Raw genomic sequence first — 27,598 nt, forward strand, 5'->3', positions numbered from 1 at the left:
AGTTGAGGCCCTCGGGGGCATTTGAAACTATTGTTGTCTAAGTTGACCAGAATTTATGTCATCAGCCCGCATGACGTCCTTCGGTGAGGCATTGGATTAGTCTTTTTTAACTTCACTTACGCAAAACTTTTGCGATAATAGAAGGGGGCTGAATGGCTCGCAGGTCACTCAACAACGTCATGGTCATTATGCTTTTTGTATAGTCACTCCAAAGCTACGATGACAAAACAGAAACTGAAGTACCAATTGCTTTGCCGACGGGCGTGGCACAAGTACAGGCTACACCGAATGGTCAGCTATTAGTACTTTGAATTAAACTATTAAAAAACCAACAACAACTAGGAGAAGCATTATTCCGACTTAGCTCATTCATTAAAGTGGAAGTTACAAGACATTTTGCCGTTCACAAACCACATAGTTACTGTATTCTTCACCTCCTACTTCTTCTTAAAAAAGAGCAAACCAACAACCACGCAAATAAAAACAAAACAAAAACGGGGGATGAGTATGTTATGGGATGAAGGAAGTGGTAGCAAGTTCCAGTTTTTATTTCTTTTCTTGAATGATTTGACAATACTGTAATGTGAGATCAGATGTACGAACTGATTTGATACTCATAAGTAATATAAATAATGTATGATTGTGAGCAGTTGCTGCTATGCTCAATGGGAGAGTAGGAGGGTATGGCAGAGTAGACGAGCAGTTGGTAATAATACTGCTTGTCCCCAATACCCCGAGCTTTTTCCCTTTGATACTTACTGACCTGCTGGAGTGAGCACCAGCTCAAAGCAATGGGGACTTTTGTGTAATGATAATCTTTAAAAGATTATGGTGCAAATCTACTTGTTGCTGGATTTCAGATGCCACTGTGCGTACGCGTCTAATGGACGGTGGTGTCATGCGTAACGTTTGTACCAAGTGGTTTTATTTCGTCAACTACTGTGGAGTGTATGGCGTATATATAACAGTGGGGTAACGTTTAATTGTAAACATATTGTATGATGTGTACTCTAAACAGAGGGTATTACAGGGCTTTTAACGCCTTAACATGAAAGTATGCCCTCTGTTGACAGTAGAAGGAAGACCGCAGGGAGACACACTAAACAAACGAAGTGGTTTCACTGAGCATAGAGTTGATTGTGTGTACATTGCCGTCTAAATACCTCCTATGAAGTTGCTGACCTTTGACGCCATGAATCAAGAGTGGCTATGATCATTGGGAAAATGTAAACATCCTTGGTCCTGCATGTCTGATAGGAGATATCCGAAATAAAAGTTATCTATCATATCTTCATTGATGTTTCAAGCATGCATTTTTTTTTATAGTCAGAACTGACGATCACCACAATAACATCTATTTTATACTCTTTGTAAGAGGACCATCATATTTTTCTCGAACTTCACTAATTTATGTACATACTTCTCATACTTCTGCACTTACAGAATCTACATGTATATAAGGATAATTCTCCTCTAAGTGCAATATAAACTATTCCTAGCAATGCAGCAAGTTTATTCTTCTTTTTTTTCAAGCAAATGTCAGGGACAGATAAAGTATATGAAAAGAAATAAAAATGGGGGAATACAAAATGGTGTCAATGAGGAAGCGCATAGTTGGTATTTCATTTCAAGAATAAAATCAATCTTATTGTGTTGAAGAGAAATGGCATTTTTGTTTGTACACACAACCACTTCAAGGCAAATAACACATGCGTCATAGTCACCCCATTGATCGCCCGTGTTTTGCTTGACGCATCTTTGTGTGTTATTCTGTATGACTGCTCCCTATGTGTGTATGTGTGTGTGTGTGTGTGTGTGTGTGTGTGTGTGTTTGTGCCTTGTGCGTTTGCGTTTGTGCGTGTGTGTAGTTGTTGTTTAGTGTGCGACCTTAGGCGAATACGCAATTTTTGCAATTGTATTGAGAGGTGCATTTTCAGGTGATATGGGAAAACACCGAACTGGGAAAAAAAAGGACAAAGGCGTGGCGGATGCTATTTCTTGAAACAACTGAACTTTGAAATGTACGATTTGCGACAATGACGTACTTCTCCGTCACCAGTTTAGACCTATAGACTCACGCTTACAGGTTGCGCATTCACATATTTTGGAAATGACTTCTTCATCTGTCACAAAAGGGCAAAAGAATAGTTAAAAGTATAAATCGCTCTGTTTGCAGAGTGACGTGGTAAAACTTGAATAATTTGACAAAGTTTGGTAACTTCCATTTTCTCCAATCCTGTCTCCTACTCGCTCAATATACTGCGTAACAAGCACTAAAGACACACGCTTTCCTAAACAAACATACACGCACATCTTTCACGGCATCAGTAATGCTCTCAAGAATATAGTCTCCACTTTAGCTTTGATGGAAAGGAACTACACAATCACAGACAAACAATTATTGACACATCATGAAGCAACCGATTCTGAAAACGACATTTCGCGCATTGTCATTGATAAAAGATGTAGAAATTATTAAAGAAAATGACAATCTTATATAGCCCAACATGACTCTCGCAAAATTCGGCCAATTTACACAAGCCTTGTAAGCGAGTAATGTTCAGAAATGAAACAAACTACATATAGGCCTATTGCGTGAGGGTTTCTTTTATTGTATTGTAGAAATTACAGAAATCACTTTTTACTAAAACAGTACAGACTTTTAGTGTGATTTTCTTTTCAGGACGTTCGTTACACAAAGATTTTCTAATCAATTTAAAGAAATCAAGTAACTGACATGACAATAGTATCGTAGAATATCGAATAGAACTTTATCATATAAAGGTATTTTATGGCTCGTATAAGTCGAGGGAAATTCCGTCTTAGGATTTATCAAGTGAATTAAATTGGTTTAGTTTGCCTCAACCTTTTTTTTTTGTGCAAAACTTTAGTACTTTTAAATTATTATTTTTTATATATTTTTAATTATTTTCTAAAGTTTTTAAATGTGTACATAATAAGAATGTTTTACCCCCAACTGAGCAGTAAGTTTGTATCATTAGATGATAAAGTTCAGAGAGAAACGAGAAATACTGATAAGAGACTTCTTAAAGTCCATCGCTGTAAAACAGAATTTTATTCAAAAACTTGTAAATATGGGAATAATTTTATGGAATACTCTTCCTTTTGAAAGGAGATGCTATGAAACATTAAGGAATTTTAAGCGACCGATTAATGAAGTATCGTTTTTATTTTAATGTGCAATTGCATGAGATAACAATAATGCACATGCAATTTATTTATGCTTCTTTCCTCTTGTTTTATGCAATGAATATACTTTTTGTACGTTTATGTTCTGCGTTTATGTAATTTGTGCTGTAGAATTTCTTCCCCACACATTGGCAATTATTCATAATTATGTTCTTTCTTCCTTTTTCATTTCACGTAATCAGATGAAAGCAATTAACTTGTACTTTCATGTTCTGTGTTTGTATGTTTGTATGATTTGTGCTGTAGAATTTCTCTGTCTGATATTTTTTATAATACAGGACCATGTGGAAGACCACGTATATGAACGGGCTATATACCCTCTCTATTTTTAAATATGAACACATAACATTCAACAAAATAAATAAAATCTTATCACCTATTATGTGACCCTGCGTCACAAATCCACCAAAAAGTCGCCAGACGTGGGTTTTTAGTGTAGGATAGATTCTAAAAAAAACAAAAGACAAAGCTGTCAACATTACAAATAATTCAATACAAATGGACTTTTCGAATCCATCTAACTAATGGAATGAGAGTACACACTCTGGAAAAGTGACTGTACTTAGGGAAAAGAGGCTTTGAAGTTTAGCACGTTCAGGGTCTGGTCCAGTGAGTAATCTGACCCAGCTGTGCATGCTCTCTGCAAGGAATGGTACAAATGTCAGGATACAAATCTCCATAGAAACCACTGCGAAGGGATTATTAAATTGAACTGAAAGTTTGCCATCATTTAGTACATATTCATGACGGGAACTAACTTCGAAGTTAATAGCATCATACTTTCAAGGGTTATTAGATTTAAAAGTGAATAGTGTTTGAAGGATTTCTGGTGCTCCGAATCCGTAAATCTGAAAAAGCCTACGTCAGACCGAAACAAAGTGTCTTCGAAAAACACTACAAAAACATAATTTGCCATTCGTTTTATGATCTCAAACCTAAGAATTACATTAAGGAAAGAATTGCTCGTTCAGAAAAAGAAAATAGAAATTGACTGGGTTTTCCCTTTTCCTCTGTTTTGAGTTCTTACAGAAAATCAGGTTATACGACTTTTTTGTTTGTTTTGTGACGCATGGTCACACATTATACTTATGAAAAAATCTAAAATGAACGTAGATTCTTCCAAAGAATTCATTTTTTATGGCTCATTAATTTTGAATTGTTGCTACAGTTCATGGGATTTTCCCTCTGAACCTATACTATTATGACATAATGTATAATCACTGTAATCTTTGATGCTAACCATTTGACCGTATAGTCTTCTTGAAATATTGACAAGCCAATCCCCACGCTTTCAATATAATAAACAGTATAACATTTCTTTGATGCATCACATTGATTTTGGATTATAAATAACTGGATTATAAAGTCGAGATGGTAGATCGCAACTCGTCACAGTTTCTGTTGATAAAATACCCATGCTGATTAGCATAAACATACATACAAACATACACACACATTTCATAGATACATTCCCTCATATTTGTCTTCCTCGCTTTAAGGAAAAACAATGACATCAAACATGACAAATGATAAGTATCCAAGCAGTTAACACTAATCACGTTATCTGGGCTCAACTGACGAACAGGCAACTTTCTTTATGAACAAAGATTGATTCTGACGAAAATTGGTGCTTATGATATATATATACGGCAAAGACATACACACACACTGGTCAACACGTGTTATGCGCGCAAAAAAAATAAAAATAAAAAAGAAACCACCTTAAAATCTCCCCATTTTATACCAAGATCATTGCATAGTATAATAGACATGTTAGACATTGAAAGACGATATGAATGTTGCGAGTTCTTCTTACAACACATTTCTACATTACTGGCGATATCTTAAGCAAGCTACGGCAGTTGGTTACAAATATTATGAAGAGTTCAAATGCAAAAACTTAACTATCATATCCATTTTTATTAACTTCAGATATCTGAAATTGAAGCTGGAGGAAAATAAAAATAAAATGATTAAAATACATTTAAAAATTCTATTTACATCTTAGAAATAATTCATATTATGTAACAAGAGCAATATCATTGAAGGAATGTATTTTTTTTTCTATTTGATGATCTTATATACTTAAAAACGTTCAAAATGGCGTGTATCTGTTTTTCCATTCAAACTCTTCATATACAACTATATACATATATATGCCTATACATTCGAGTCACTCGCGCCACTAATCAAAATACAAACCCATTCTTTGGTTGGAAGAACAATATCATATAAATATGAATCATATATCATATAAATCCAACATCCAAATTATGATTTGCATCTTACAAGATTTCGACTACAAAAGCTTTATTTTCAAACAACTACAAATTTAAGGATTTCTATCTGTTGTTTATCTTTTATCTAAGAGGATGATATATGTCATGTGATACTATCAACATTGGCCACCCTTCCACGATTCCGACATCAAAACGTCCCCAGTGACGTTTACTCCTTGCAGCTTCATAATTATGATAGGCACAACGCAACATATCGATAAACACTCAACTTTGTGCACGCGTAAATATTCGCGTACTCAAAAAATGAATCACAGCCTCTTAATTGCGGGAAGAAAAGGACGTGAAAAAAAAATACACAAACGGAGGACTATGAGTCGTCGGATGTGTATCTTTCGCACCTCCATGACGTCCGCAAACTCAGAATGTCTCGTTGTGGAGCTCGAACACGATGCCAGCGTTGTCCTTCCGGATTTGTGCGACGGCCACCCCGAGAGTCTTGTTCAAAGCAGCCGGCCCGCAGCTGAAGATACCGTATTTCTTCACCTGAAACGCATCGTCAAAGCGGCGGGGAAAAGGAAAATGCAATAAAGTAAGCCCGTTGATAGGATAATTGTCATAATTTCATATAATGAATGATAGCTTGTTTGTTTTTCTCCAATTTCAAGTATTCTGTGTTATCCCTGTCATTAAATCCGAACGAATATCATTATGAATACTACGAGATATGAGTACTGCACTATGGAGCAGTAGACGTAGTACAATAGTATTTATATCACAGTACTGATACAGATTAACAGACAGACAGAAGTACCGGGCGATTGAAATGCCACCAGAATCTCCCAACGAATAGCTCTCCATAGGTGAAATAGGTTTGGTTAGTTTCCTTTGTGCTAGCGCCATTCATTCGGAAGGCCCTGCAATATGCACCAACTCAGGTTATCGAGACCATTCAGATCCTTTATTCGCAGAATTCAAAACACTTAAGGTAAATGACATTAATTTTTTGCAAAACTCACTCTTTATGTTCCGCTTACATAATGGTCAGTTGCCATCTTCTTTTTACTCACTATTTCAATTAAACAAGGACATACATTCTTATCCAACCGCAACAAGACAATCTGATAAGTTTAATTTATGTAATCCCAAAACAGTGATGGCTCTGAAATCTGTCAGACACACCGGACCCGATGTTTGGAATTCTCTTCCTTCTGAAATTCGAAGTTTAAAGTCCATGTATTCTTTTAGTAAAGCTGTAAAAACAATGTTGCTTTCTGGATATCAGTAATTCCATTGTCATTGTTAATGTATTATACACAAAATTCTTTCGCAGAAATATCGACGCATTTAATTTACTATGTAATAATAATTATGTATCAACTGCTCACCTGTACCTCGGTGAGAAAATATTTTGTCATGCCTTGCTAATCAGTGATACAAGTGATCTTATTTTGTATAAACCTTTAGTGAAAGCAGACAAACCTCTCCTTTCCATTTCTCCTTTCAACTATCCTATCTCTATGCAAGTCATCCCTCCCTCCTATTCCCCTTCCGATGTACAATGTATATATGTTATGCTACGGGGGCTGCACGCAAATCAAGCCACGCTTATGCTGTTGCCCCTCTGTATTATTCATTGTTGTATGTTTTGTCGTACTCTTGCTGTGCATTGTACAAAGGCAATGAAGAAGAAAATGCAACTTATATTTATGTTTGTATATGAATGTGTATGTACAATGATGATACAGAAACCAATAAATCAAATCAAATCAAATCAAATCAAACTCCACCACGACAACGGTACCACTTTTACATCCGGGGCACGAAGGTCAACGTGGATACAACACCGTTCCCAAAATAACTCAGGAAACCTTCTTACCAAACTGGTAACTACTTTTTTTTTTGGATTATTTTTATATATTGAAGAGTGCGATAGAAATATTTTCCAGAACAACTCTTCTTTTTTTGAGGGGGATATTGTCATGTGTAATTATTTATTTATTTATTAATTTTTTTTTTTGGGGGGGGGGATCACAAAAGACGCGCATGATGAAAAATACAGCAGTCTCTATCGCAACTGATTGACAAATATTGTCCTATACATCGACGTAAACAGACGGACAGTCTCTAACTTCATTGTAGGACCAATCATCTCTAGGATATTGTTCGTGGGTGATGATCGTCATGCCTAAGGTTCGTTCAACCAGAAATGAAATAAGGTTCATTATTCCGAAGGTTCGATAGTCCAAAAATTGAGGTTCGTTAATCCGTTAAAAAGAAAATTGGTAAGTTAAAGTGAAAGAGAATAAGGTGCGACCTTACGAACCTTATTTCATATCAACGAACCTTCGGAATAGCGAAATGTAATCATTGTTCGTAGTATATTATCATTGACTTTGTCATCACCACTGGAAGCTTTTGTCAGTGACAATACAGGATGAGTGTGCTAACGGTATTAACGCTCTCGGTGATGCCTTAGCTTTTGTTACCACTTCACAACACGCCAAATTGAATTAATTCCCGTTGGAGAAAACTGTATGTATCTAAATCTGACTTCTGCTTTCTACGGGAGAGGGAATCAGGTGCAGAAATAAAGGGGGAGGGAATGAAAAGAAGGACGCATTGTGTGTTTGTGCAGGGAGGTGACTATGGGCAGAAGAGGCTGGCTTACGTCGGGGTGCTTCTGGCGAATAGAATCCAGCATACTGACGAACTCGGGTCGACCAAAGTGGGTGACGGATCGCAACCCTGTGAACAGAGATCTGCTCGACACCTTGTAGAAGTTCTGCTCGCAGATATACTGTAGATAGACAAGGGTGAAATTTAAAATATTTTACAGATACATTAAACAAAAAGACGTACATGTTTAAATTTTTTTTCAGCGTAATGTCACTGTGCGTTAGCATTTGATTAAATCTCACAATCCCCCCATGGAACTACAAATGAGGCCGTGTTATATTATGCATAGGCCTAGGCAGAGACAGTTGAATTCATGACAGTGAGAACTTCCCAAGATCCACTTTGGCTATCATCCAATTGGAGACCCCTTTCGCTGTAATGGAAATAATGGATATAATTATCTAAATTACTGCTTCATATTTTACTTTGTATACATAACATTCGCATAATTGAAAAACCAAACATATCATAATGTTATCTATGTGTGTTTCTTTTTTAATTCCTCAAAATTATCCTTACTGGACTTGGGTCTTTCTTATATTCAGGTATTCAGTTCATTCCCTATACAGCCAACAACGACAACAACAACAACAACAACAACAAAAGGTATGAATGGCGTCCTACGGTTGATCATAGAGTATTTGCTCTTTTGTAGGCAGCTGCATATTATGTTTGCAACAAGACTGTCTGTGAAAACTGGAAAGTAACCTGGTGAATCTAAAAAGAAATACAGAGCTTACCCGGCCCTGCTGCTTTACTTTACTTAAATAATCTCCACAAGTTAGTCTTTTACGTGGGCCTTTTTTTCTAGTAACATAATGATTTTGAACAAATAGTTTCATTTTGATTGACGCCAACTCATGCTCTTTTTCCGCTTTCATATTTATGTTTATGCATTTTGCATTACATTGATGGGTTGTAAGTGTAGTTTTTGAAAAAAAATGTGCATTTTGTTTTAGACTCGCATTTAATATAGATAAATCGATTCAGTTCAATACCGTAACATAATCATACATTACCTTGTGACTTTTATTCTGACTGACAAAAAAAGAAAAAAACCTGCCTGACACTCAGATAAAGCAATACAATCCACATATGATTACTCGACTTTAAGCCATGCATATAAATGAATGAAAAGGCAAAAGTTAAGCTCATTTGTTTACAATGTTTCCTTCGTCAAATATCGAATTATAATTGTATGAGTGTGTGTGTGTGTGTGTGTGTGTGTGTGTGTGTGTATGCGCGCGCGCTCGAGCAAGGGGATGTGTTCATTTTTAGGGGGTGGGAGGGGTTATAAGTGTTGAAAGCGAGGGGCGGGGGAATGTCGACGGAAAATTTGGAGCTGCGTCCCTCAGGGTTTGATATTTTTTACTTTTTGCTTGCAGACTGCTACGTCACTCCGTGATCAAGCAAAATCAATTGCAGTGACAAATAAGGTTCAGGCTCTTATCCGAATAAACAACTACAACAACAACGGCAAATTATATCCTTATGCAACTGTGATCCGGAACTCCTACGCAAGGTCTGTTTTCAGTATTTATCATTCTATCTTATACAAAATCAGAGATTGACCAAAAAAGAAAAAAGAAAAAAAAGATCATTAACTTTGGCTTTTGACCAAGCTCGGATCTTTGACAGCTGTTTACACTCGAACGACCATTTCCCTATTTCGCTAAAAAGTTTTCTCTTAATTAAGATTACGCCTAGTTTGGTCTGTCACAACACAAGACTGCTCTCTCTTTTGCGGACTTTGTTAGAGTGAAAATTAAATCAGGGCGAGCTTCTAGTTCGGGAAGAATGAAAGTGGTAGAAAGTGCGTTACACCACTTCCATCGATTAAGTAGAGTGTGAACTTCCTATCGAGGGAAGTGCTACTTTGTATGTTGGAAACAAAGAAGCTAATTCCCGTGATGTTTGAGTGCTCATTAGAGAAGCGAGTTGATGAAAACACTGATGTCATGTTTAAGCATTGACCATTCATAAGACTGAGAGGGGCTCACGAGCATGGTGGTGCGGAGGTCGAACTCCTGGAAGAACTGGGTGATGAAGATGTGGACGCAGACCATGTCCTTGGTGTCGTTTTCCTCGACATCGCGGATGATGTCAGTTAGCCACTCGAAGTGTTTCTGGGTTCGAGTCACCCACACAAAGTAAACCTTCCGGGGAAAAAAAAAATAACAGTGACGTCACTATTTTGAATAGCAAGCCGATATAAACTTTGAACTTTGAACTTTCATTGGAAAAATTTCCTTCGACCCCTTTTGGAGTATGAGAAATTAACATTTCTTTTAAACAAACAAAAAAAGAAATCATAAATGAAGTTACTAATAAAACCAGACAAATAAAAACAGAAAAAAAATAAATGAATAATGCAAACTCCATATGAGGAGCTGTGACTTAACGAAATACCTGACATAACAAACTATTCTTTAAAAAAGTCTCCATGGAGTGAAATCAATTTGCCTTGCTCCACATTGTTCACCGACTATTACTGATGTAAAAAACTTGGCTACTTGATATAACAAAGTTTCCTGGTTCCAAGGACCTCGTTATGACATGCTTCCACTGCTGAAGGTTGTATCGTACTTCAAATAAGCAGTCATAACAGAAACATGTAATCACTACTTAATACGCCACAGCCAGTCCAATCAAGGAATGTGAGCTAATAAGGTCAATTTTAACTAGACCTGTCCGATCCGACGTTTGAAAAAAAAAATGATATCCTCTGATTTTGCACCTTGAAATTATATAGTTAAAATTCTCATTACCTTTGCCAGGATTCAAGCACGTTTATCAGCCTGATTTAGAAGGTAATTAATTATCTAATTAAATTCATTTGTTTTCTTCCACAGATCATGATATTAAAAAAAAAAGATCACGAATGCTCTTGTGCACACATTGATTGATTGTAAAATTAAAATTAGAGGTAATCAACGAATTGAGATCATGTGTGAATAGATTCAAACCAAACTTGTTACATTATCTGTGTTCTGAGAGAGAGAAAAAAGTGAGGGATCCGACGTTAAAAGCAGAACTTGTACAGTGTGAACAACAGAACAGAAAAAAATGCTTGTACAGTGTGAACAACTCATGAAATCGACTCAAACACTTAAACTTTCTTAGTTACAACAGTGAAATATGAAAAAAAATTACCAGACAGACAGAACAGAAGAAAGAGATTAATGAATTTTATGAATCATTATGCCTACATAAATTTCATAAGGAGTACAGACAGGTGGTAAAAGATATACACATTCTATTTCTGTGTCATAAATTGTATTGACTTCCATGCTCACGTCTGGGGAATGGGAGAACATAAGTGGCTTTACGTCGATATTAGAAACTGATGTCATAACCAGAAGCTTCTTTCTCTGTTCGCAAAGTTGAGAGAATGATTTGACGAAGAAAGAAAGGAAGGAAAGAGTAAAGATAGGAAAAACCCTCGGCTTCAGTGCAGTAACTCCTTAATATAACACCACGGCAAACGTCTTCTAAAATAAACCCAATCAAATAATCAGCATCGTACTATTCCAGCTTTGATTTCTTTACGTTCTGTTCTTATTTGTTTTGCAACACTGAATCGAAACACTATCATGACGCATCGTGCCAGCTCCAGAAAAAAAATTACGTGCGGAACGTGCAACTGTGTGAGTCGATTACTCTCACCGACTTTTAAGAAGAGATCTCTTCGAACCACTTTCGTTTTCTCGACCATCTAAAGTGAGCACGTCGGTGTTCTCAAATGAGGAAGTCGGTACCCAAAAAATATTTTGCGAGGAAGTAGGATGGGCCGGTTCGCAAGGTTACAATCACAGGAAACCACGGCTATTAATCCAAAAGCTTAGGGTGCAATGTTAAACAGGCCACATCAGGGCACTACAAAGATGTTTACATGAGCGATGGCGGAAGACATAGGTGCATGGCTACTGATTAATAACGTGCCCGGGAATTAAAGGATTCGTTCAACATTTCCTCCAAACTAGCTCTCGGTGGTTTAACGTGTCGTATCGTGTATAGAATTCGTATGTCTACGTGCGAGTGCGACCCAAATGCCCTCTTAGGCAGAGCAGTTTTTACTTCTCAATCTCAGTGTACGAATTAAGTGCACATGATATACATTTCACTATTCACTACTTGAACTATTTGTTGAATGTTTAGAAGACATCGAGTAGTTTTTGTAATTCCTCGAACTCAGTCAGAGCTAATTGAACAAACGGGTACGAAGAATTCTCTTCGTTTCCATTTCTGCCATTCATCGGGCAATGTAATTGCCATTATTTTTTCACAACGCGTGCAAACACACATAATTATTCTCAATTACGTTAGAAACAGGCAAGCAGAAAAAGGAAACGTAACAATTGCGCCAATTTACAGGCGAGGTCGTTACATGAGCATCAAACTTTCAGATTCAGGCGTAGCCTGGTAACAATCATTTTGTATGATCATGTACTATGATGATTCACATGTCAGTTGTGCGGAGGTTATGCAGGCCTATGTAAAGAGACCAGGTAAAACGCTCAACTCCAGAATGTTTAAAGGGATATTCCAGACGATTTTCATAATTTCACATCATGTAGCACATAAATCGACAACTCCATGTATAGATTTGTGGAATTTCTCGTGGTTCTTGAGCAGAGATAAAATACTTTGAAAAATCTTAAACAAATAGCATTGAACAAGGATGATGACATAGGAGGTTCACATATTTCAGAAATGTAGCAGTGTAATTCCATTACAATACCGCTTGCTTGCGAGTTCACCTGTGTATACAATCTATGCATGCATTCTTCTTTTGTTCTGGTTCCTTGAGCCCAAACTTATGCATTCTTATGGCGACTCTGCCATGTCATCATCCTTGTTTATTGCAATTTGTTCTAAATTTTGAAAATATTCTTATTCTTCATCCCAATTATCACAAATTCTGAAACTCTGTCCTCAGTATATCTAATTTATAGTTGTTCAAATGTAAAAATCTGAAAATCATCCGAAGGTCTCCTTTAATACACATGTGGAGTCCGTAAATGCCGGAAAACGGTAGGAGATACAAATCACTGAAGTTTGAAGAAAATATATAGTCGAAGCGTTCAGAAGTTATAAGTTTTTGTATGTAAATCTATATGCCATCATCGATCATGTTATGAATAAGAAGTCTCCATAATGTGTGATGTATAACGACAAAAATAAGCAGCAATGCAAAGAAAACATAAAGAGAACACCTTTGCAAGCATTCAGCTTTCATGAATAGTACAGAAACCTTCAACTTGATACTGCCATAGGTAAAGAGTAAAGTAATTCTCCCTGCCTTAATTCAAAAGGGGGGTAAGTCAAAACCTCTTTCATCACGCTAGAATGATGAAAATATCTGGACTTATCTTAGATGATATATATTTTTTTTGGATTATTGTGACACCGAGATCTTTATAGCCTTTCCATTCAAATGACAGCGCATGGATAAAACAAAACTTCGAAAAAAATCACAACTTTCGAACGGAATATCAAATTTTCTTGTACAGTTTCACCGATGAATTTACTGAATACATAAACATGTATTGATATTCTTCTATTGCTATCGTTTGATTTTTTTTTAATGGGGATGACTTGTCTCCAACCAACCCATCATCAAGTCCTCGGGCAATTTTGATGTGCTGCAGAAATTATCTTGTCATCATTTATAAATTTGACAACTCTTTTAGCTATAAACCCTGTGTTGAGAAATATTAGATGGAAATGTTTAGTATCATGAAATCTTCACAAAATTATCCGACAAATGTACAAATATTCTGATTTGAGACAGACACTGTAAGTCTACCTTTTCTGAAATGTATTTGTAATTTTGGAACCAATCATAAAAAATAGCTATTCTGATTACTGTGTAAAAGATGATAAACAATAGTATGGGACAAAACTGGACCCATATAAAACAGAAGTTGTTTTTTTTTTTTCTATACCATAGGGAATTTGTACTAACAGCGAACAGCAAAGCTTATAAAAGAAAGGTACAGGGCCAGACCATAAAATGTGGATTATTTGCTAAGCTGTACATAGAGCGGAGCTACACTTCAAGTATATCACGTGCGTTATCTGAACTTGCGGCTACAGGAAATCAAGTGTAGTGTTATGTAGTGAGCTTATATCAGTGACATATGGGCGTGTTAACTTTAATTGATAATTGGAGAGTTTACCGTGAGCACAACCGATTTCAACGGATTAACCCCTAAAATATAAAAGAAAAGAGGAAGAAGAAGCACAAAATGATGACAAGGAATCAATCCTCACAATTTCCTTGAAGGAAATGTTCGGATCGAAGGAGCCAGGAAAAAATGGGGATGGGTGCTAGTGGAGAGGCAAGGAAAGGTTGTAATAAGGAAGTATCACAACATTAACTCAGCTGCTTACTTTCAAGATTATTTTCCCTCCCTGCTGATAGACTCGACTATACAGGCTTATCATTGCACAAACGTTGTGATTAAGTTATGTATTGTATGTACAGCTTCTCAAAAAAACTTACCAAAAAAATATTACTTGTATAGCTATGAGCAGATAGCAAATATTCTTCGGCTAAACAAATGAGCGTCTGTTTACTCTATACCTTCTTGCAGGGGAACTTCCCCGTGGTCGATGACCGGTAGACAATGTCCTTTAGGATGGAGGCGAACGGCGTGACGCCGATGCCCGCACCGATAAGGACGGCGACTTCGAACTTGTACCAGTCCTGGTGCCCCTCTCCATACGGACCGTCAAGGTAAATCTGTACAAAGAAACGTGCGACATCTTGCAAGATGACTGGTTAAGTTCACACTTTTCTTCAACAATCAATAATGTGTAGGTATGTAGGTACATTGGGGGATGTCAACCAATCACTATAAGGGAACAATAACACAGACGTGATATATCAAGAGGAGTGACGAGTAAGGACATAAAACTTTAATATACACATATATTCATTTCGAGAGTTGAATTAAAGACACTTTAACTTGAGCGGTTGACTACTTTTACATAGAAAATAATGAAACATAAAAACAAACCAAAAAAAAAGAATTTCAAGGGGGAAATCTTAATGGGGAGATGGGGCTTTTTTTTTAGTAAACTTACTTCTATATAATTCAATACACTGTAAAAACATCGGTGTTAGATGTAACACCATGGGTGTTAAATCTAGCACCGATCAAACTTCAATAGAGGAACACACCCACAGGTGTAGAAAATGTATTGTGACGGTGTTAAAAAGTGTTCGCCAGGCACTTCGTGGTGTTGATTTGACACTGTGGCTGGTGATATTTTTGACACTGCGCTAGAGTTAATTCAATAATGACACCGCATGGTGTTGATTTGATATCGGTGGTATTAATTTCAATGGTATAACACCCGTCCAGCTTCAATAGGGGACCACACCAACTGGTGTTACTGTGGTGTAAATGTATTTACAGATTTTTCAAAAATCAATTACTTTATCGGAAAATTCTTTATCGTCTTGTTGAAGTTAAAAATAAACAAGAAGTGCAGTAACTAAGAAACTATTCAAAAAATAATTTTAAATTTTGAAATGACACCCGGAGGTGTAAATCTAACACCATGAATGAGCACCGGAAATTGAACACCAGCTCGGTGTTTCATATCTAACACCGGACTTTTTGCAGTGTAGAGATTGTTTGTGTCAGCTGAAAAGATAAGGACATTCATAACACCTTGTGGGCAAGATGATGAGAGTGCCACGACACATTGCAGACAAGACTAGTGCTACAACATTTCAGTGCACTCTTGATAAAGAACGTTTTAACATATCTCCTTTTCCATATTATGCCGCAAGTTCGTTCACAAATCTTTGTCTTTGCATTATGATCTGTCCATACACCAATCTCCCAATTACTGATTATGGCTACGTCTTCGCTTATTTCGATGTGCATGCATTATCCTAAGAGAGCCAGTACTCTACCGACTGGGAAATTTCTCCCAAAATTGAGAAAACGATTACGATATCTTGTTTATTTTGATGGACTGAAAATGAACATCATTCAGTCTTTTTTCAGTTTGTGAACATAATGTATAACATTGTTGTTAGATAACCGCGTTTCGGTAAAATTGATCACTGTCTTGCATTTGCTTTTGTCAAATGACGAATTTTGTAGATGACATCGATATCAAACTCGTATATATGAAAAACAAATGTGTGTGTGTGTGTGTGTGTGTGTGTGTGTGTGTGCGAGTGTATGTGTGTGTGTTGAAAAAACTTCAACACTTTTTTAGACACACACGTGTAAATGCAAAGTGCGCAGATGCGTGCGTATAACTCTCTGCCAAATATGGCGTGTTGTCTGTCTCCTGTTCACTTCCCAAGGCCCTGGTATAACCACTGAACTCTATAGGAGGAAGTATCTCATTTGCCCGTCCACGCTGTACAGTACCCAATGTTAGCTCATGAAGCCGCGCCGCCATGTTACCAGGTACACTCAATGGCGATATACTCGCATTTTCCAGCGGGGACTGTCACCAAGATCACGTGGATGTTACGAGCTCCTTCCACAGGTTAATGTATGGTATGTGCGTGGTAAAATGGCGACATGGTGGCTGCAAATCGAGTGGTCAATGAGATGTCTAGATATTATTTGAGAGAACAGTGGTTATGACTGTGATAGGTTGGCTTCATGCAGTGAATTTTCAACCCATGACGTCAACGAGTCAACCGTGTTTCAGCAAAATCGCAGGAACAGTATGCAGATTGCAGAATTGAGCGATCATCATAATCATGTTGTGTTCTAACACCCAGGAAAGTCTGACTCATTCACATTGGTTTCTATAGATTAAATAGATTAGATTGGTTTAAAACGGATGCATACCCACATAAAATTACCAAAGGGAAACATCAGCATGTGCTTTACCCTAATCATCACCAGTGACGATCAAAGAATGAGTGTATACCTAGGGACCTACGTGTATTCCTCCTACTCCTCTGATCAGACTTTTCAACATGAAAAGTGCACTTCAATACACTATTCCATGACTCGGTTTGCCTTTGAAGGTCACTCACGGCTGAAATAAGATCAACGCTTATGTCACTGTGGCTAACCATCAAATTTTGTAAGAAACTGCACACAAAAAACGTTTCCCAATGACTGTATTCCGATGACTATATGAAGAGTTTGTTCGCAAAAAAACCAATAAGTCCATATTTGCCAAATGGAGATATTTGTGATTAAAGGTCAAGAAAAATAAAGAGAATGATAAGAATTTTTTTGCTTCTTTTGACCATAACTTCAAAAATATACCTTTATATGTATTGACCAAGATATCATTTAAAAGGTATTATTTTGTACTTTATGACAAAGACCGTACTTCAAAATCTTCAAAAATGGACTTATCGGTTTTTGCGAACAAACTCTTCATATCTTTGTCTCACTTGGTTTTACAGCTCTCTCTCTCTCTCTCACTTCTTCTTCTTTTCATTAATCTTAGGACCCATGGCCTATAGCTTTCTATCCATCAATCGATATTATATTCATCCATTTTATTCATTTCAGCTATCTGTCTACCCATTATACTAGTATCTATCTTTAATACAGAAGCACAAGCACATACACAAATACATCTGAGGAAAAAACCAAATATGTGCAAAAAAAAAAAAAAAGTCTGTGGGCAAAAGCTGAAGAATCTATTGCATCATTCGTACAATTCCTTTTTAGTGTTAACTTTGTATTGGACCCCATGGAAGAACAGAATGATCCTAACAGTGAATCTGAAATGGACAATCCTTTCATTTTGTAATCTTTGATTATTCATGTATGATTTAGATTTTCTTCGTATTTGCAATGGACTCTACATAAACAAACAAAAATTGTAGGCCCTATATTTCCCATATCTACCCAGGAGTTAGAGACTGGTTTCCAGAAAGTATCTAGGGCACAATAGTGTCCGAGATTCTTTCTTTCTTTCTTTCTTTCTTTCTTTCTTTCTTTCTTTCTTTCTTTCTTTCTTTCTTTCTTTTTTCGTTCTGTCTGTTTGTATGTCTGTCTTTCTTTCGAGGATGAAAAAGAAGACAGTGTCCTCGCCCAAGAAAGTCAAGGTAATCTATAATGCAGTTGTGTGAGTGTGAATAGCAATACGCAATTCCTGCCACTGCCAGGACGGTAAACCTACTTTGGGTAAGGGTTCGCCCAGGGATACGCAGCTGTCGTAGGTCTGTCTGAGGTTAGTGGTCCATGGACCCACAGCCCGAATGTGGAGGGAGAGATCCTCCTCGTGTGGGGCGGAGGTCAGGGTGAACGGATGGTACTCGTTGCCGCCCAGAGCTGTGCAGGCGATTCGCACCCACTGGCCGGACTTGTAGTCGAAGCTGTCCGGCCGCTTGAACACGAGGTTGGTGACATCTGCCAATGTAGTACATCCATAGTAAAGAAGTTCAGAGAAGTTTGACAAGGGAGCAATGCACATAATCATGCAAACTGCACTGATATGCTGATAATGTCAAAATGACACGATTGCTTGACTTGCTATAAGAAAACAAAATATCAGTACGTGTGATTGCTCAGGAATAGTACAGGATAGCAAAGATTTTAAATCTCAGAATTCGCCTGAGTTTGTTCAAGTATCATTTGGATTTACTAAATGCTGGGAAAAGGGTTGCATTTTCCAAGAAAACTATCTGTATAACAGTTAACTGTTTTCACACTGTTTCACACTGTCTCATGTGCTCTGTTGAATATAAAAGCGAGGACCGCTCGCCGACCATTCTATGAAGGGCGCGTTTATCAATTCCTTTTCTCGCAGAAGCAGGTTTTCCAAACAGCTTTCAAGGAATTTTTACGAGTTGATAAACGCAAAGCTGTTTTGAAAGCCCTTTCGCCCTTTCGGAAAGCCTTTTCGAAAGGGTGCGTTTATCAACTCTCCTTTTCTCGGCAGAAACAGGTTTTCCAAACGGCTTTCAAGGAATTTTTACGAGTTGATAAACGCAAAGCTATTTTGAAAGCCCTTTCGGAAAGCCTTTTCGAAAGCCGCAAATTTGTGGCTTTCCAAACAGGTTTCCTAAACAGGTTTTCAGAAACCTGTCTGTAAAAGCCTTTTGAAGTTGATAAACGCAAAGCTGTTTTGAAATGGCTTTGTAGTATTGTACTGCAGTTACGAACAATGCACGCCTTATATGACCTCTTCTCCTCGGGTCGAATTGCGCAATGCAGCTGTGCAGTGACAGGCCAGTTATTGTGTTCGCGAAGAGAGTTGATAAACGCAACTATTTTGGAAGCCGTTTCTAAAGGGCTTTGGAAAGGGCTTTTGAAAGTCGTTTAAACAGAGGAAAGTTGATAAACGCAGCCGAAATCTGAAATCACTGAACGGGAGTCGATTCTCGGATATCGTTTTCTTGAGCGGGCAAATGAAGATCAGCGTTAGGGGACCATTAGGCGAACCGTTTTGTCGACAAGAGATAGTGCTGCATCGAAAACTTCTCGCCAAATTGGTCGGCAAATTTTTTTGGTGTGGTCGTTTTGGTCATGAAAATGTCGGCAACCGACCGTCGATTGATCGCTTATCTTTTTAAAACCGGTCTTCAGTGATAGCTTGCCCTTGACATGAAGATTTGTGGTTGACCAATAAAGATTTATGGTTTACCATTTTGTCAAATAGAAAAATAGAAAATAGTAGAGTATCTACGTGCATGGGCCAGAACACCACAAAATTGGTGCTTGCTGCAGTCCAGAAGCATTAATATACCTTTTCCTGGCCACACATGACGAGCCATACCCCAAACCCCAAAACACTGAATTGCAAAATACGTCCATGACCCCGAACTTGAAATTTTCAGAGTGGGTGAACAGGAAGTCTATCTATGGAAGGGTAATTGTACACGTCCTCAGTAGTACAACTGGAGACTTTAGTTAATACATTTTCATGTGTTGATGTCCTCGACTTTGAAACAATATCTTTTTTCTTCAAGGTTTTTTTTTTTTTTTTCATCATCACTAAATGATAGTAAGGATCTAATTGTTGCCACACCTGACGGAAGGATGTCCGCCTTGCGCACAGGGATCTCCACAGTTCGCCGCCCGATGCTGACTATCTTGTCTAGGGTGAAGAGGACGGCGGGTCCGACGAAGTAAGCGTAGAACGACGGCGGCTGGATCAGACTCCCGCTGCCGTGGAGGATCATGAGCATGAAGTAGACAACGAAGAGCTGGTGGGAGAGCCAGAACAGGCGGAAGACGCGACGCCTGGAGAACTGGGTGGCAAATACGAAGATGAGCGCACAGACCATGACCAGCAGAACGGCCGTCACACCTGTCAACCAAAAGGAGATGGGGGGGGGGGGGGTCCATGAATTTCGAAAAGAGACTCTTATTGTTGGTCTGCGTATGGCGGATAAAGTTGTTCACACTTGGAAAGAGGTTATGGGTTGAAAGTAAACACCAATGGCCAATACCAACCACGCCCAAATAGGGCCAGGTGTATATAAAAGGACCTGGAAATGCTTGGAGATTTCTAATAACATGGTTTCCAATAAAGTATTGATTAGACTACGCGGGGGGGGGGGGGGGATATCGTGTCATTGCTTTGTCAGTACTATTATCGTTTCTAGTAGTAGGAGTAGAAGTAAAAGTTGTAATAGCTGCAGAAATAGAAGGTAATATTTCCTATCAACATAATTAACATTTCCCTTGTTTCTATATCATTACTTTCATGTTTAACATTTTCGTTTGTAAGGATCAAGTTCAGTAAGATTACAGTCTGTGGCGATGGACATCATTTGGGGGATTTGGGAAGCGAATCTACAGGAGGCCCTGCAACACGCACCATGTCAGTCAGTAAAAAAAGAAAAGAAAATAACATTCATTCACGCAGTTCAAATCGCGCGCTTGGGTGTGTGTGTGTGTGTGTGTGTGTGTGTGTGCATGAGGTACTGTCTACTGTAATCTTTGCTGTCAATATTCTTGAATATGAGGACATAATTATAACACGTCCACACAATGATAAATCCTGGAAGGGATCGAGTCTTACAATATACAAAAGAAAAACCGGGTCATAACCACGTGACTATTTTTTTTAATACACTTAATCGCTTCCTAGAGTGATTCCTTGAATTACCATCTGTTTTCGCGTATGGATATAACAATTATAGTTTACAAAGAGCACGACATCGTCATAAATCTTTCATATTTGATTGAAAAATTCGTACAAGCGTCATCATCATGATGATAAATCATAAAGCTCAAAAATGTATCGTAAAATGGATAGCCCACTTTATTCGCGATAGAACAAAGGGGTCTAAAATGGGCCTGGAACAAGACAGGTCTCCTGTGCTATTGTGTGTATCGATTATTGATGGCTTTTGCCATGAAACACATTGTATAACCTTTTCCATGTCATGGACTTTGGACAGGTGCACATCACTATGAGGTTTTCTGCGCCAATCGACACACGGAGCACAAAAAGGGTTAAGCAAAACCATGGAGCCTTTCAGAGCAGAAGATAGAGCTTGTCGCTACCATGCCTCATTTCCCGCCAAATGATTCGCGGGGGGGGGGGGGGGGGATTACACTTGACAAAGCCAGAGAACGAATTCCATCACTGTCTGTTCTTTATTTCTTTGTGTTTATGTAATTCACATGTGAGACGAAGTCAATCAGAACACTTCCCTTCATAACTCCCCTCTCCCTCTCTGTTTTCTCTCCCCCCCCCCCTCCTCTCCATTTTACATTCTTTTGTGTGGCACAAAATATCGATCAATAAACATGTAATTTGGTGCTTTGAGAGCCATGAATGCCAAAACAGTGTTATGGAAGGACATAATGGATGAAGAATATATAGCCTTGAACGTCGTAAATCACCCTTGCAAACGTCATAAAATTTTGTATTGTTTAAGAATGTCTCCAAATATTGTGTATGAAATCTTACGGTTTTACACCTCGGTGTTTTAAAGAAAGAAACAAAAAGCTAACCCATATCACACGAAAATTCGCTTACCTGTTGTACCGAGAATACTAATAGTTGCATTTTTTCGGAGTCCGAATTAACTCACAGGAAATCTACAGTATTGTCCCCCCTCCATCATAAAGCAGTTTCCAGAGTAACTACTCTGCGGAAAAGTCCGAGTTATCTACAATATACCGGCCGGCTTATGAAAAGAATTTGATTTTCAGGAGTACAAAAGGACACGTGAACTGTAAGCAACATAAAGGCACCTTTGATAATTATGCTTGATGTAACAATTTGAATTAAATTCGACGATAACGAAATAAACAAATTATACAAAAGTAAGATCTTTCTGAAAAAAACTACTCTGATAAAATGTTATGATTAGTTGAAGATGTACACTGGAATGTATTCGTCCATCACTTGACACGTACATGTATATCATTATATGCACACACTTCATCCACACACACACACACACACAGAGAGAGAGAGACCACATTAACACATACTATGTACCGAATACATGACGCTATTGCTCATACGTAATTGATGAAGATAATTATGAGTATAAGGAAGAGTGCCGATTTCCTCACCTGTCACGGTTGTTCCAATCCAGTGATGAAACTTTGGAGTAATGTGAGACCTGATATAAAAGATTTTGAATAAAATCCAGTCGATAATTGTGATTTCACAGCATGATTTTATAGAGCAATGGGGATTATCATGCACAGTCATGTGTATATCATTCACTTAGATAAAATTCCTGTGATGTAAGCACAATCTTTCTTAAAAATCCATCTAGACTGTCGTCAGGAGATGAACACAAAGGCTGCCAAAGTGCTTACCTATACCAAATCTCCGGAAAGATGCAGTTAAGGTCCTCCGCCGCCTGGGTCGACAGGTGGAAGAAGTTGGATGCATGACCGAGTATGTGGACAACTGCGGGATGGATGATAAATCAGGTGAAGTTGGTGAGAAAGATAGAATACAAAAAAAAAAGTGAAACTGAAAAATGAGATGAAAAAAGACGAAAGGAAAGACAAGGAAGAGGCGCAGAAAGGAGGAAGAAGAGGAGGAGGCGGAGAAGGAGGAAGAGGAGGAGACGGGAGGTAGAAGGAGGATAAAAAGGAATTGAGAGGACAAGCAAACGGTGGAGGATGGGATGAGTGAAACTTGTCGATCTGACTACGTGTAGGAGTAGAATTCATTACTCCGTTCGTTCCTATTTTCTCTTTCTGTCCTTCCCTTTTTCCTGTTACATTTTTTTTTTCTTTCAATGACAGAATACATTCCCCTTTCCCCGTTTCTCCGTTTGTCTCAATATCTGATTTGTCGGTTTGTTTGTTTTTTTGATGAGGATCATGGCGGACATAGTAATGAGAAAATATCATTTGGTATATCAAATTGCGAAACAGTGAAATAACAGAATAATGTTGCATTGTGAAGTGAGAAAATGTTTTTTTTTTTGTCTTTCATACCCAAGTCTTGATATCATTGCCATGATCATTCTGAACACACACTTTTCCACATGAAAAGCGATATTGCATGAGTATGGGTGTCGATAGTTCCAATCACTGCTCAAATTTAGGGGGTTACGTTGACGTATCATCAATCATTAGCGAGCTTTAGATCTGGGAAGCAAACGCTAAGGTGACGCAGCCTCATGGGTTGGACAACGGAAACAGTTGTCTCGCGCATGTGTGCAGAACACCATTTTTAGCCTTTATACAGCGTCGTCTTCAGCGTTCGCGTCGCTGATCTAAACCTCGCTAATAATTAACGACATAGAGCATACCTGACCAGCCCAGGGAGATGTAAGCCACAATCTTGTGGAATGACAGATGTGCGTCGAAAGGAATGTAGTGGGAAAGGAATGTCTCACGCAGGCGCGTAATGGTGTTGCGCGAGACGGTCACCAGCAGGGTGGAGTAGGTGAAAGTCAGCGCCGCCGCCGACCCTCGGGAAATGGGCAGACCCCAACTGGTGATGCGCCGGGAACCCTTGTGCTCCGAAAACGTGGAGTATTCTGTGTGTCGGAGTGGTTAAAGAATGGGAGAATGAATAATGTATTTGAGGACATGCTGATGACTCCCGAATGCCAAAACTCCTACAATGTGTGAAGTGAAGCTTATATGCATATACAGGGGCGTCACCAGCTTTTTTTCAAGGGGGGTGCGTTTTGACACTAAATGTTTACGAGATCTTTTGGACAGACATTTGGAATATAGGAAGCTCTCAATCCCTAGACTTTTACTGTTTTTTTTTTTTTTTTTTTAGGGAAACCAAGCGGGGAAAGGGCACCGGCGTAGCTAGGATTTCATCTTGGGGGGGGGGGGGGGGTGGTAGTATATGCGAGGGAGCGAGCAAGGGTGGGGGGAGGGTGTGGAAGTGCCGGAGGGGGTTGTACCCCCTTTAAATGGATTATGGAATGCGGTGTGAAACGACAAATTACTGGCAGCGATATCAGGAGAATGGCATAACGACTACATGCGAGCGAGAGGAGCGAGCGAGCTTGAAAATTTTGACATTTTACAGTCCCAAAACTGCCATTTGGAGCCATATTTTTTCGCTTTGGAAATAAAGGAGGGGTGGGTTGTGCAACGGGCGCAACTGCCGGTAATTACTGGTAGCAAGATCAGGAGAATTGTATAACAATTCAATGCGAGCGAGCGAGCTTGAAAAATTTGACATTTTGCAGTCCAAAAACTGCCGTTTGTAGCCATATTTATTTATTTTGGAAATTGAGGGGGGCGCAACTGCTGGCAATTACTGGCAGCAACATCAGGTGAATGGCATAGCAATTAAATGCGAGCGAGCGAAGAGAGCGAGCTTGAAAATTTTGACATTTTGCAGTCCAAAAACTGCCATTTGGAGCCATACTTTTTCGCTTTGGAAATAAAGGAGGGCGGGGGGGGGGGGGGGGGGGGCGCACCGGGCGCAACAGCCGACAATTGCTGGCAGCAACATCAGGAGAATTGCGTAACAATTAAATGCGAGCGAGCGAGCGAGCGAGCTTGAAAATTTAGACATTTTACAGTAAAAAACAAAGAAACTGCCGTTTGTAGCTATATTTCTTCGCTTTAGAATTTAAGGGGCGCATCGGGCGCAACTGCTGGTAAATACTGGCAGCAATATCAGGAGAGCATAATGATTACGTTCGAGCCAGCGGAACGAGCGAGCTTGAAAATTTTACATTTTACAGTCCCAAAACTGCCGTTCTTAGCCATATTTTTTCGCTTTGGAAGTTAAGGGGGGAGGGGCACCGGGCGGAACTGCTTGCAATTACTGGCAGCAACATCAGGTGAATTGCATAACAATTAACGACGAGAGAGCGAAGAGAGCGAGCTTGAAAATTTTGACATTTTACAGTGCAAAAACTGCCATTTGGAGCCATATTTTTTCGCTTTGGAAATAAAGAAGGGGTGGGGCGCAACGGGCGCAACTGCCAGTAATTACTGGCAGCAACATCAGGAGAATTGCATAACAATTAAATGCGAGCGAGCGAGCGAGCGAGCTTGAAAATTGTAACATTTTACAGTCCAAAACTGCCGTTTGTAGCTATATCTTTTTCGCTTTGAAAAATAAGGGGGGGGGGGGGGAGCGCACCGGGCGCAATTGCTGGTAATTACCCGGCAGCAACATCAGGAGAATGGCATGACGATTAAATGCGAGCGAGCGAAGCGAGCGAGCTTGAAAATTTTGACATTTTACAGTTCAAAAACTGCCGTTTGTAGCTGTACTTTTTTAGCCTAGGAAATTAAGGGGGGTGGGGCGCACCGGGCGCAACTGCCGGCAATTACTGGCAGCAACATCAGGAAAATTGCGTAACAATTAAATGCGAGCGAGCGAGCGAGCGAGCTTGAAAATTTTGACATTTTACAGTAAAAAACAAACAAACTGCCGTTTGTAGCTGTATTTCTTCGCTTTAGAATTTAACGGGGCGCATCGGGCGCAACTGCTGGTAAATACTGGCAGCAATATCAGGAGAGCATAATGATTACATTCGAGCGAGCGGAACGAGCGAGTTTGAAATTTTTACATTTTACAGTCAAAAAACTGCCGTTCTTAGCCATATTTTTTCGCTTTGGAAATTAAGGGGGGAGGGTCACCGGGCGGAACTGCTGGCAATTAATGGCACCAACATCAGGTGAATTACATATAACAATTAAATGCGAGCGAGCGAAGAGAGCGAGCTTGAAAATCTTACATTTTACAGTCCAAAAACTGCCGTTCTTAGCCATATTTTTTTCGCTTTGGAAATTAAGGGGGCGCGCACCGGGCGCAACTGCAGGCAATTATGGCAGCAACATCAGAAGAATGGCATAAAGATTAAATGCGAGCGAACTGCCGTTTGTAGCTATATTTTTTCGCTTTGGAAATTAAGGGGGCGCACCATGCGCAACTGCCGGTAATTACTGGCAGCAACTTCAGGAGAATGGTATTACGACTACATGCGAGCGAGAGGAGCGAGCGAGCTTGAAAATTTTGACATTTTACTGTCCAAAAACTGCCGTTTGCAGCTATTTAATTTTTTTTCACTTTGGAAATTAAAGGGGGGGGGGGACGCCCGGTGCGCCCCTCCCCCTGGATCCGCCATTGTAGTCAAGGGTGTGGGTTTATATTGGACTGGGGGAGGTATGACCAGCGAGGTGGCGTCGAAGTGACCAAGCGGGGAAAGGATGTCCAAAATCTGCACTTTCGAGCATCCCCTAAACTAATTGTGCGTGTTTGTTTGTGGAAAAGTTAGTAATTAGCCCAGGTCAAGTCTTTTTTCTCGGCAATGCAAGACATTTTTATATAGACTAATATGTAAAGCAACACTGCAAAATCAATGATCTAGCTTTGATATAACGAAGCGGATAGTACAAAGGTGTACATTCTACATCACATTGCGCAACATTGTAGCGACTCTTCGTTCGGATGTACTGAGTAGATTGCGCACATCCTGCTTATATGCAGAATGCCAACCAGGAATCACAATCTTTTGTCGGGTCCGGGCTTTTTGAACAATGTTTCACACTATATACCTATTTAATTATGGTTAAAAGAAATCATAGAAAAATATCTTATTTCTGGATCACCCTTTAATTCAAAAGCAGTCTACTAACACTTGAACTACTATTTCGGTAAATCTTTTTTTTTTTTTTACCAGCGGATTGGGAGGGGGCGCACCCCCCCCCCCCTCCGTAGTTACGCCACTGCTTTTGGGTGAAATAATTGGACAGATATCTTGAATTCTCACAAAAAAGCAAGAAAATCTTTTCATCACGGGAATTATGATTAGGCCTATGTGGGGTGGGGCAAATGGTGCGATTGCCTTCCAATATTTTTATGGGGGCATTATTTTTCTTTTCTTTCAAAAGCAAGAAAATCTTCTCATTTCGGGAATTACTAATTATGGGGGGGGGGGGGCAAAACTAAAATATGCTTGCCCCTCCATTTTTTTTCTTTTCTTTTAATGAGGCTGTAAGGCTCGCTCTTGGGCTGGCAATATGGATTGGTCAGAAGTAACGTACATAGACCCTACATACTTGTAAGTAGCACACGTACATGCAAACGTGTATAAGTGCTCC

General features: G+C 39.0%; 1 pseudogene; it reads right to left on the reverse strand.

The window, feature by feature from the left end:
* Positions 1-5,856: 5,856 nt before the first annotated feature.
* LOC139731900 (dual oxidase 2-like) overlaps positions 5,857-27,598 on the reverse strand; it is a 90,803-nt pseudogene continuing 69,061 nt past the window's right edge.

This window comes from Diadema antillarum, unplaced genomic scaffold (genome assembly GCF_040938485.1).
Source record: "Diadema antillarum isolate AM-2024a unplaced genomic scaffold, OU_Dant_1.0 seq00000386_RagTag, whole genome shotgun sequence".
Lineage (NCBI taxonomy): Eukaryota > Metazoa > Echinodermata > Echinoidea > Diadematoida > Diadematidae > Diadema > Diadema antillarum.